Here is a 12,048-nt window from a genome sequence, read left to right on the forward strand (position 1 = left end):
AGAGAAACAAATTTCCTTAAGACCACCCTAAATGTTGGCATCACCCTGTTAAAAAGTTTGGTTTTTTTTTTCAGGACAGTAAAATCTGGGCTAGCACTGAAAGCCACGCGGAGTCCTTACACATTCCTTCCAGGTTGGAGAAAGTAATGTAAAGGGTAAAATGTGAAGAATAGGAAAGTTGCCTTGCTGTAATTATGTACTAAGAATAGTAACAGTAACTACAAGTACATTTCTATCAGTATTGTTACAGTATACACAACACTTAGAAAAGATATTGAAATCATGAGAAATTTCTTCAACTCAATTAATGAAAATTTTACTGCAAAATTGCCATGGAGTTCCTTGGTTGCAGTACTTTTCTACTCTTCCAATCACGTGATTTAAAAATAAAAATCTGTCTTTATCAATTTTAAATGACAAGGTCATTTCAGATGTAAAATAATTAATTATACAAAGTCTCTACACAAACCAAGTCATTTTCTTTTTGTGACAGGTGTCATCTATGGTGCCTGAACATAAAAGGCTTCAAAAGAAAACTAAAAAGACCTTGCATCGAGCATAAGCTAGTTTTGCTGTAAGTACTTGCCTATTACAGGTCGAAGCATGAAACAGAGACGGGAACAAAAAGAAGCTTCAAATGTCACATGCCTGTATGACATTCAGGAACTGTTTCTATGGGTAGATTGCACCAGTTACAGAGCTGGCATCCTTGACCATCAAAAGTGTGAAGAACTAAAAAAAAAAGGGTTTAGGCATCTTAAAAAAAATAATCTGTTGAACACATTTTTCATGTGTGAGCATGTATGCACACATGGTTGTGTCATTTTGTAGACCCATCCCAGTGCTTTATGAGACATCTCAAAAGCAGAAACATGAACTACTATTTTTATGTAAAAGAATACAGCTATCAACCCAAATGAGAATTCCACCTACCAAGTGATAGGTGGATATGATGCAGTGGTATTTTTGATATTTCTAGGCACTAGCATGAGAGAAGTTTACAATGTCGTTGCTAATATTTGTAGGATTCCTGAAACTATCACTCACTGCATTTATAAAGACCTGCCCTATTTGACTTTTGTTGAGATCACAGATATAATAAAATCTGTTTAAAAATTACATAGGAATATTTAACTGTCAAAAAAGACCTAGCATTCTCAAGAAGATTTAAGATTAATTTATTATTCCAGTTGTATAATTCCTCAGTGACCTTCTTCAACGTATATCAGGATAACCAGCATTTCATCTTTTCATGCTTATCTCAAGCCTTTTCTATGGTCACTAGCAGCATAAGCACTGTTTACTCACACCATCTTCTTAAAGACACTCAAATAATAAAAGTTGGTAAACTTTCCCTCCCACTCACCTTTTATTTCCTTTTTTAGGTAAGCTTTTAATAAAAGGCAATATTGAGAATGCAGTCAAGCAAAATACAACAAGGAAAAGCTCCTAGCATATCTGTTAAAATTCCATTCAGTTTGGCTGTGATTCCAGTTAAACCACAATAGGCCTAATTAACTACAAAAATAATTCTAAAGTTCCACAGAAAGCTTCCAACTTACAGAATGAAGCATAAGCATTAGTCTTCAAAAAATTAACATTAATCTGTTGGAATAAAAACATTATTAAGATAATGACAACAAAGTACAGAAAGTCTGGTCAGTAAGAATTATTAAAATGAAATGAAAGAAGCAGATGAAGTATTTTCAAGCATCATTAAGGCTTTGCTTCTTTTTCAGGCCCAATCTACTTGGAAAAGGATTCATAAGAAAAATTCTAAATGCCATCTAAAGAGTACTTTTGTTGTTATAAAGAAAGAGTTTCCTACACAAACACATAAACATCATACACATTGCTATTCTACAACACTAATTGGCTTGTACTTATTGATAAATGTTTCTTTTAGTGAAGAACTTTCAGTCATTGTGTGTCACTAGTCACAGTGTCTGATCTCACTTGGATTTGTTGGACAAGATCAAGACATAAGCATGCAGTTCTCAGTCCAGAAGCAGAAATTCTGTAAAATCTCACTGAAGTTACACATCCATTTGGTATCACAGGTGATAAAGTAAAAAGAGGCTAAGAGTATCTTTTATTGCCATGGCAACAGATCTAGTTTCAGTTTTCTGCAGTTGACAATATAACCTTGACAGTGAAAAAGGATTGTGGCCATCCAGTGAGAGTAAGCCAAACAACATTTTCTTTGGCAGGGCTCAATAACCCAAAATAGCCTAGCAGTTTGCTAGTTAACTATCAATTCCCTCCTAAACAGATCATCAATATTGAATATTCAGTAATGCGTTATCAAAACCTTTTTCACCCTGAATGAAAGCAGATTTACTTTGACACTGGCAAGGTAATTTAATGCCCTTAAACTGGGCAGTAAGCTAGACAGTTGCCATTAGTGTCCCACACTATAGATTTGTGCCCCTCCAACTTGCTACTTCTCACTGGAAAATATTACACAGGTAAGTTCAGTGCTTTGCCAATGAGACAAAAACATGGCTTTAAGCATTCTGTTTAGGTTCACAGCTCAGTTTTGCCAAGTTATGCAGATAAATCAGCTCTAAGCCACTGACTCTGAGATTCAATAAAGTTCTTTCTTTGGAAAGATACAAGCCTTTCAAACCTACTTCATGATTTACAAAAGCATCACTAATAAGTGTTCCTCTTAAAGCCCTAGACTGTACTTTCATATGATGGGATTTGTTGTCTTCAGTGAAAGGTGATAATAACAACCTGGGACTTCAGGCATCCAAAGATTTAACTGACAGCCTGCCCTAGACATAAAAGGGCTACCTGCACATTGCTTATATAGCAGTAGCAGCAGCAGACAGTAATTATACATTTAATTGGAGTTCTAGTCATGTCTCATAAATGAGCCAACATTTATAATCAGCTCCAAGAACCATTCTCAGCTCAGGCCATATGACTCAGGCAGGACTCGTATGTAAATAAACGCATTTCTGTTCCCCCTCCCACTTTCACAAAAACAGTATTTTATCAAGTTCTGATTTTTTCTTTTCTCTTGTCATACATTTGTGGACTCATTAAACCAGATTTCCATATACTCATGTTTACAATTATATAGATTTTATGGCACATCCAAGTCAGTTGTCTATCACCAGAACCAATGGCAGGTAGGCATTTTCTTACTTAGTGCTGCTTATGATACAGGTGCTCATTTACATATGTAAAAACATTGAAATACAATAGAAAATTTGGCTCACATTTAGAGTGGGTGGGAGCAAAAGGGGAGGCTCAGGTAGGTTCTATTATTTTAAAGAGGAAAATCACAGGTGCTTTAACACCTATTCAAAATACACCCTCCAAAACAAGAAAAGCCTCTGACAGCAATATAACCTAGTGATGGTATCTTTTCAGGTTTCCTTTTTTTCCCTTCCTCTGCAGGTGTGTTGAACTGTGGCTGTGGACAATAAGCACATTCATACACCTAGAAGCAGAGCCAGCATACCTTCGGGGAAAAAAGGTTAAAATGGTTAAGGTGGTAGAAGTGTTATTCCTGTCTTAATTCACTATTTAGGTGTACAATTATTTTCACACACCAGGAAAGCACATGTGTTTATTTTTCAGAACGCAATTCAATACACCCAGCACAAATGAACCTGTGATTCTTACAAGCATCTAAAGTTTACCTTATTTTCAGAGTTCTAAAACCATACAGCCCTAATTATTACCCATTAACATTCCTCACAATATTTGCTGCTTGTTGAAATACCTGCCTTGCCCCTCCTATGGGCAGTTTTTTCCGCTACTGGTGCCAAAGACCTTGTAGCTTTACCAAGTAAAGCATCATCAAGAGGGACATACAGGACACAGGTATAACTTTAACTTTTGAGAGGAGAAGACATTTCCTTCTCCAAAAGTTTTTCTTTCAGAAGAAGCGTTACTAATTTTTACAAGCCTTTTTCTTGCCCTTGGGAGTCAAGGGCTATACCATATAGGGATTGTCCTCTATTTTTAATTTTATTTTCTGTAATATTCACAGACCTTAGACAATTTGTTCTGACTGAGACTTCAGGCAACAATATGACTACTGCATTTAGTGAAATGGGAAATATATCACATATATGCAGAATTAGGGACAACAGTTCACTTGGATCAGTTACTCCTTCCCATGTGTATGCATATTTACTCTTTACAGTACGTATTCTTCCTCATTCATTGTTCTTTCTTCATTTTAAATGTTAATATGCAAGAAGAAAATGTACTGAAAAATTTGTTGTTCTTTTATCTGCTGCACACGGGAATTTGCTTTAGTACTTGCAAGAAAATAAAGTAAAAGAGAATCAATACCTTCCCCCCCACACCTTTTTTTTTTTTTAAGAAACTTCTAGACACATACTTTCTGGATAACATCTGCAGCTTAGCAAGAGATCTATATTGTATAACAAGGAGAGCACATCTCAAAACTTCATTCATTTTTCAGTGGGTAGACATTTCTCATCTCTAATAGGCCTTTGCTCAAAAGCTGAAGTTATTCCAGCAAGACTCATGCTCCCATATATTCATTCCTGAACTCACATTATCATACATTTGATCTTTTATTTGCTTGCAGAAAGTATCAGCTTTCTGCCTGCACTTGTTTTTCTTCAGGAGATAAATCAATCAATCCCCAGCATTTCTGCTTGTACTGTTGCATACAGTACACAGTTACTGGATTGGGATAACAATGTCAATATTATTTTACCCGTTTTCATTTGTTTAATATCTGAATCAAATAAACAAAACTTTAAATGTGATGAAAAAAAGCATAAACCTCAAAAGAGTTAATGGGCAACGTTGATCAACTCTGTTCAGTTCTGTCAGTGTATAAAAGGAATGTGATTTTTTTTTTAGTTACTGCAAAATGACTTCCTTGCTTTCGTTAGGTTTATACATTCTGCACATCTGCGTTCTTCGCTCATCTGCTGACTTACAAACATTCTGGATTTCACATTCCAAAGTATGAGGGTTGTTAAAAAAGACAACCCATTCCAATTCTTTTCTTTCCATTTCTTGGGTTTATCATTATTTTTTAGGACTGACCTGGCAAGACTCCTGAGGGTAAACGCTGAAGATACAAAAGGTCACTTTATTCTCTGAGTTATTGTGGATTTGCTTTGTGTTGGTCTCATGGATTTATATTTGAGCTTACAACAAAGCTATGATCATGAGGAGAAAGATTTTAAATCACACCAAAAGCACCCTTTCCACAACAAATGCAAATTCAACAATCTCATGGCCATACCTACAAAGGAAAAAAAGTCACCAAAACTGAAGCCCTACCACATTTAAAATCTGCTCAACATGCAAATACAACTCAACATAATTGTTACTTCGTGAGATGTGAGAGGCTGAAGGTTTCAGAGAATAATGACAGGAGGGACTTCAGCTTCCTTTGTCAGGTAACAGATAACCTGAGTTGCTATTGGTTGGGTTCTGTTCATTTGTCATGTAACATCTAATAACTCAATTTTGGTTTTGCTGAACACATTTGAATCTGAGCTACAAAAAATCCCAAGCCACCTTTCTATGATAGTATGAGTGCTTTTGAAACCCATGTGACACTACCTAGGAAGTCTGACCATGACTCTAACAGCTGTTAATGACCAATTCGTACCATAACAACAGATAATGTGACAGATGATGTAGACACACCACCCAAAGGCTTTGAATATATATGACAGGTTTTAGGAAAGGAAGATTGACACACAGAAGAGCCCAGAGGAAGGTATTTTTATACTATAGCTTGACTTTAGACCTCTCTCCTCCTTCCACCACCTCCAATTCCATGGGCTTTTAGACCAACACAACTTTCAGAAACAAATTAATTCTGCTCCAGGAACAAGACTCCATAGAGAGTGTAGTTTGTATAGTCATACAAAAAGGAGGACATTTATATGCCATAAACTGGTATGCCATAGGAAACTTAACTGTGTAGTCCATTCATCTGTCTTGTCAGAAAAGAACTGCACAGAGTGGATTGACAGACACTCACTGTATACCTTTGTTCTCAGTGAAGATTTATCACTCATACTAAAACCTTTCCCATTCTTAAGCCACTGGAAAGGAGAGAGGAAGTAGACACAATTAAAAAGAAATGCTGTAAAATAGAAACACGTCCAAATTACGTTGTCCTTGATAAAGTGTTTCCTCTGGGCACTAGGCAGTTATTAGGTGGTCTGGTGCAAGCTTAAGACAACTCACAAAAGCCCCCTATCTTCAACAGTGCAAATGAGGTTAATGGACTCATTTTCACTCTGTGATTTGCTTTCTCTGTTCTGCTTTTTTATTTTATGCAGATAATTGGAAACAACAAAGAAATATCATTCTCTAGAGCTTAGTAGGGAAAGGAAGTTAACTTCTTTCCAAAAACTCAAATTCAAGACACAATAGGAAAATAAAACCAGTGGGGAGAGAAGAATAGTTATACAGAAGGGTAATAGGCAATTAGCATCCACCCTCCCACATACACCAGCTCACATTCACACAATCTACAGAAATGGCTGATCTTTAGCACAGCTTCCCCTAGCTCTCAGGCTTGAATAAAACATCATTGCTGTCTGTCCCTTGGGAGGATCCTGGTACTGCTGGGAGATAGCCCAAGAGAGGCACAAAGGAAGGAGAAAAAAACCAAAACCCAAGCTGTAACAGTACTGAACATGATTTATCCTCTAAAGAATCCTCTTATGATTTACTTGTAATTTTTCAAAGCTTGAAAAGTTAGTTCTGTGGACTGAAGTCACGAAAGACACATCTCCTTTATTCACATACTGCTGTACGGGTTGTCAACATCCAGCTTTGACAGTCAGTGACAAGCTTTTCTATTCAAATGAATAAACAAACTGAGGAATAACCAGAATCCATTTAGGAACTATTTTTGCGGGAAACAGAGTGTCAATTAGTTTCTCTAAAAGGACAACTCCCTCATAATTGTAGCTGGTGGCTGCTACTAGACAACGAGACAACTAAGGAAGCTGACTAGCTGGGTCCAGGATACTACTCGGAGACCAAACCATCCATTATTTTGTTAACACCTTCAGTGTTGAAACAGTGTTCAACCAGCCCTTACTGTACCCATTTGCACGCAGAGGAAGGCAGCACTCCGGTTCATAGGCTTGTTCCTGTCTGTCCCAAAATTGCTAATGCCAATAGCAAGACACAACCACCTTGTCCCTCTGTACTCCCCCTATTATGGATGTAGTTATCAAGTTCTAATCAAAATACTGTGAATATAACTATGAACTTTTCCAGACATCACTGCAAACCTATCTGTGTAAAAGTCAGCTTATATATCTAATTTCTCTGGGATGTTTTATCATTACATTTGGCATAGCAATATTCTCCTTGCCCACTCAATCTTTAATCCATTCCCAATTTTGATAGATTGTCTATTATGAGACTATGCGATATTGCCATTACAAAGTTATGATAATAATATATCAAATCCATCTTCCTTTTTTTCTCCATGAAAAAATGACAGTCACAAAAAATCACATTCAAATCTGTGGTATCTGCCTGTGGTAAATGCTGTCGTTGTTTTCATAGAAAAGGTCTACCTAGCATCCGCCTTAATACTTTAAGAAAACATTGTACCGCAGTACCAAAATACAACCTTTAAATCTTCTCTTCAGCAAAGACAAGACTATTGCCTCTAGTATATATTTGCTAAATTGACACCAGGAGACTAGAATACAGAGGCACACTTATTTTAAAACTCAGGGAAAGTCTGGAGAACAAAACATTCGCTAACAGGTGGTTCTTCTTTCAAAGATAAAGAAGGAAAATTTAAATCAGAAGAACATACGTGTTCAGAGTCTTCCAGAAATGTTGAGTGTAGTCTCTGAGCACAAATTCAGTGAACTTAGACTTGTCAGTATTTTGTAAGATCAAGAAATAGGGCAGTGAGATGAGATGAATATAACTTTACTATCTTTAAAACTGATCATTTAGCTTCTGCACCCGAGATGTATGTTTGAATTTTAGGAACACAAAGGTTTAATATTCAAAATATCTGTGACTATTGTATTCAGAACTTGTATCGAGAATATTGTATTCAGAATATTGTATTCATAACTCTAGCAAAGAAATTGCTGGATTCCTTTTCACATTTAAATTTTATCATCACTAAATAATTGATAATTCTTTCTGCTAGCCCTCTAGCAGTTTGCAAACAAACAAATATAGCCATATCCTCTGAACTCAACAGTCAGTTGCCCCTTTCCTAAGGAATTACACATATTTGCAGAAAAAAAGGTACTTGAACCTTTCTTATCTGAAGTTACTCCTAATGAAACTAATGTAAGCAACAATTACCAAGTGGCAAAAATGTTTCAAATTCCCCACTATTCTCACTTCTTGACCCTATTCTTTCAAATATTACTTATTAAGAGCCATAACTTGAAATGTTTATAAAGAAAAATAAGGAGGAACACGTACATATAGAGGGAATAAAACAAAAATAACTTTGCATTACGAGATGCAGATCATGAAGATAAAGATTAGGTTTCTAACATGCATTCAAAAGACTGGCATTAAGTTGCAAGTAATCTCTAATTAACAGACATAAATAGCAAAATAATATCTGTATATATATATATATAGAGAGAGAGAGAGCGCACAATATTAAAGCGGGAGGATGCTAAAATGGGTTCATCAGATTTAAGTCCCCAATAAAGACTCCTCAGATTCACTCCTTGAGGCAGTTAAAACACAAAGGTACAATGTTGCAAGTGGAGACTTCATATTTTGAAATAGAACTGGACAGGAAGGTTAGGACAGTGCTATTCTGTTGATACACCTTTAGAAGACCTTCCATGTTATAAAAGATAATAAGGAAAAACAAAACCTCCATAGTTTAGACAACAGGACAATGTATTTGGGTGAACAGATGTGAGAACAACGCTTCAGAGAATAAATTATTTTCTTTCATATCCCATTAGAATAATTAATCTGCAAGCATACTTTTTATGGAAGGATGTTGGAATCTAAAGCAGAAGTCAACAATTGGAAGTTGTGCATATTTCAGAATCTAGCTGAAATGACAACAAATCCACCAGCATTTTGACTGAGAAAGTGTGTGAAAGTTACCTTATGTATAGCATTTCTTTTAATTTTTGATAGCAAGTTCATTTAAGGAGAAGGCCTCCGACTGTCCTGACAAATTGAAAGTGGTATGTTTTGATGTCAAAATAACTTCCAGGCTCTAGCATATGACATCTGGCCATGCTAGAACCCTTATTTGAGGCAGTATGATGAATAAATATTCAGCATTATTAGGTGAATTAAGGATATTGGGATTGTGATATCATCGACACAGTATTTCCAGAAATTTTGTGTCATCAGTATCTGCAAGATTACAATCTATTTTTAATTAACTATATATTAGTTTTGTAACATCATTTAAGCACTAATTTACATATATATTTTAAGGATTCTACTGATAGAAGATAATGAAATGAGAATAACCTTGAAAGAATTTCTTCCCCTGTTTACTCAAGGTACTTCATATGCCACTTTTTCATCACTTGCACAATATTATGACTATTTGCAGTATTGCATTTATAGTTTATTTGATTAGCTATGAACCTTACAAAATTGAAAAAAATATCTGTTTTCAACACTAATAAATTCTACTTTTTGAATTCCCATTCTCTGCCCGAAGTTTTTATATGCAACAGCACATGTGTGGGACACTTCAGATGTACAACTTGTAATTCCTTCGTGATCTTAGCATTTGAGCTTGCTAAGAACTCTGCTTGAACAAAGATTGCAAGTCATTGCTGAATTGGATTTTTTTTTCAAATTGGACTAGCAGTACAAAAAATTATACGTATGCTTGAGTTAAAAAACTCTTAATAAAATTTTCCTATAAGACAGTAGCATATAAAAAACTTTTCAGCATGCTCAATAGGCTTTTCAATACAGGATTTTAAATATCTATTTTATATATCTAAGAGTTTTGATGGCGTATTTTCTTAAATGCAAACATAGGGCAACAGGGGGAAAAATCATTAAAGCCACATTTTGCAAGAACTCTTTTTAGTATATACTCTGCCAATAGACATAAATACAGAACAATCTAAGGCTTCAATTTATGAATGTTTCTTAATTACCCACAATGATTACAGCTCAAAAAAAATATCAGCAAAAGGTTAAGACTTGTCCTGAGCAATGATATTTTTTTCTCTTCAGGATTCTGAACTTAAAAGGATAAGTTTATCTCTCTTCTCAGTGCCATTTAATTAAACTGCTAATGGAAGGTTGCCCTTTCAGAGAACAGTCTCTGAAATATTCAGAGAAAATCTGGGAAATCATTCCAAGTCAGACTGGCTTTTGTACAGAACTTCTCAGAGTTTCTTTTTCAAGGATGAGGAGTTGTAAAAAGATTCTTAAAACTAAAATTAGGTTTAGGATCTTACTTTTTGATTAGCAGCACCTAGCTATTTTAGCCATATTTATGTGAATGAATTACATCATGAGCTCTGTTTCACCTATTACGTAGATTAAAATACAACAGCACTTGAGGCAGATACTTGATTTTTGTAATTTTTTTTTTTTTTTACCTCCAAAGTAATACTTCTCTCCAGTCTTAACTTGTAGAGGCCTGTTTGTCCGAACAGCTGAAGCTTCGTCGCCGTCAACGGTGAGGACAGCAAAATTTTCCTTAGCTAGGAATCTGACTTCATGCCACTGCCCATCATTGAGACCAGAGCCTATGAAGAACAGAAAACATTGGAACATTTAGTTCAATACTTATTATCTTTTAGTGTTTTGTGTGTCTTTCTACTAGGCTCATTATGTAAGATATAATGTAGGGTATTGCAGAAATGAAATAATTTTACTGTAATAACAATGCATTGTTAGTAACTATTACCAAAAACCCCAACATTATATCATAAATACAAATCTTGAAACTACCAAAGTGTCCATGCTTATATCTAATTACAGATGTTATCACTCACCTTTCCCATCAGAAGCTCAAATTATACATTGTGCTATATAGAGTATCTCTTGTTTCTGTGATCAAGTTCAAAAGGAAAATATATTGATTAATCCATTTAACTATAGTAACAATCCCCAAAGGCTAATTATTGCTGCATTTATCAAAAGCCAGATATTTCTAAGAAAATATAGGAGGGTGAAAGGCTCCCATGGAAGGTGACTTCACAGATAATCATGTCAATTCAACGTGGGGCTAGTCACAGAAGATGAAGACGTTATCACTGAGGCACCGCAAAACCAGCAAATGTCTGCCAAAACCCCCTATCTTAGGGGAGCACCATCCTCTTGATACTGGTAGCAGTGAAGCAGACAGATCTGTTCATTCATTCAGATCTTTTAAAAACCAGATTTTTTTATACTTCTGACATTGTCTCCAGCACCTGGCAGGAAGCCAGCGTGCCTGGCATGTTAAGCTGTCATTGTGGAACAGCAAAAGAGTGCTAACTTGCTCTAGTCATTACGGCGCAGATAGGTTATGTTGGGTCTTCAAGTTAAGTAGCAAACGCTCTAGTAAAAGTAAATTCTAAATTAGAGGAACTCTTACAAGTGACAATTATCTCCACGTAGATAAAAGTGCTAAGTCACCATAGCAAAAATGTCATTTGCCAAAATAATTTACAATACAGTAAGTTTTTAAAATTAAGTGGGACACACAATATCAGCAGAAATATAACATCAGATAAACTTTCCAAATATAAGAATATTATCTTCTATAAACAAGGAATAATATTCACGGCAAACAAATATACCTAGATATTTAATGATTTATTTTTTCCCCCCAGTGCTTCCGCATGTTTAAGATACAAAATCAAGTCCTGAGTCTTACACCTTGGAATATATTTGGAATGTGTCAGTGTGAATAAAAATGGCAGAAGCCCTTTAAAAAAATGTATCAATACGAAAGGTTTCTACCAAAACTTGTTCAAACTGTAGTAATAGATGAAAGACCTAATACACTAAACATAAAAGTTTTCTGTTTGTAAGCTCCTTTTTATTTTTCAACACATCTGACAAAGAAGCAGAAAAACATCTAACTCCAAC

This window comes from Gallinula chloropus (assembly GCF_964237585.1).
Source record: "Gallinula chloropus genome assembly, contig: HAP1_SCAFFOLD_110, whole genome shotgun sequence".
NCBI classification, from domain to species: domain Eukaryota; kingdom Metazoa; phylum Chordata; class Aves; order Gruiformes; family Rallidae; genus Gallinula; species Gallinula chloropus.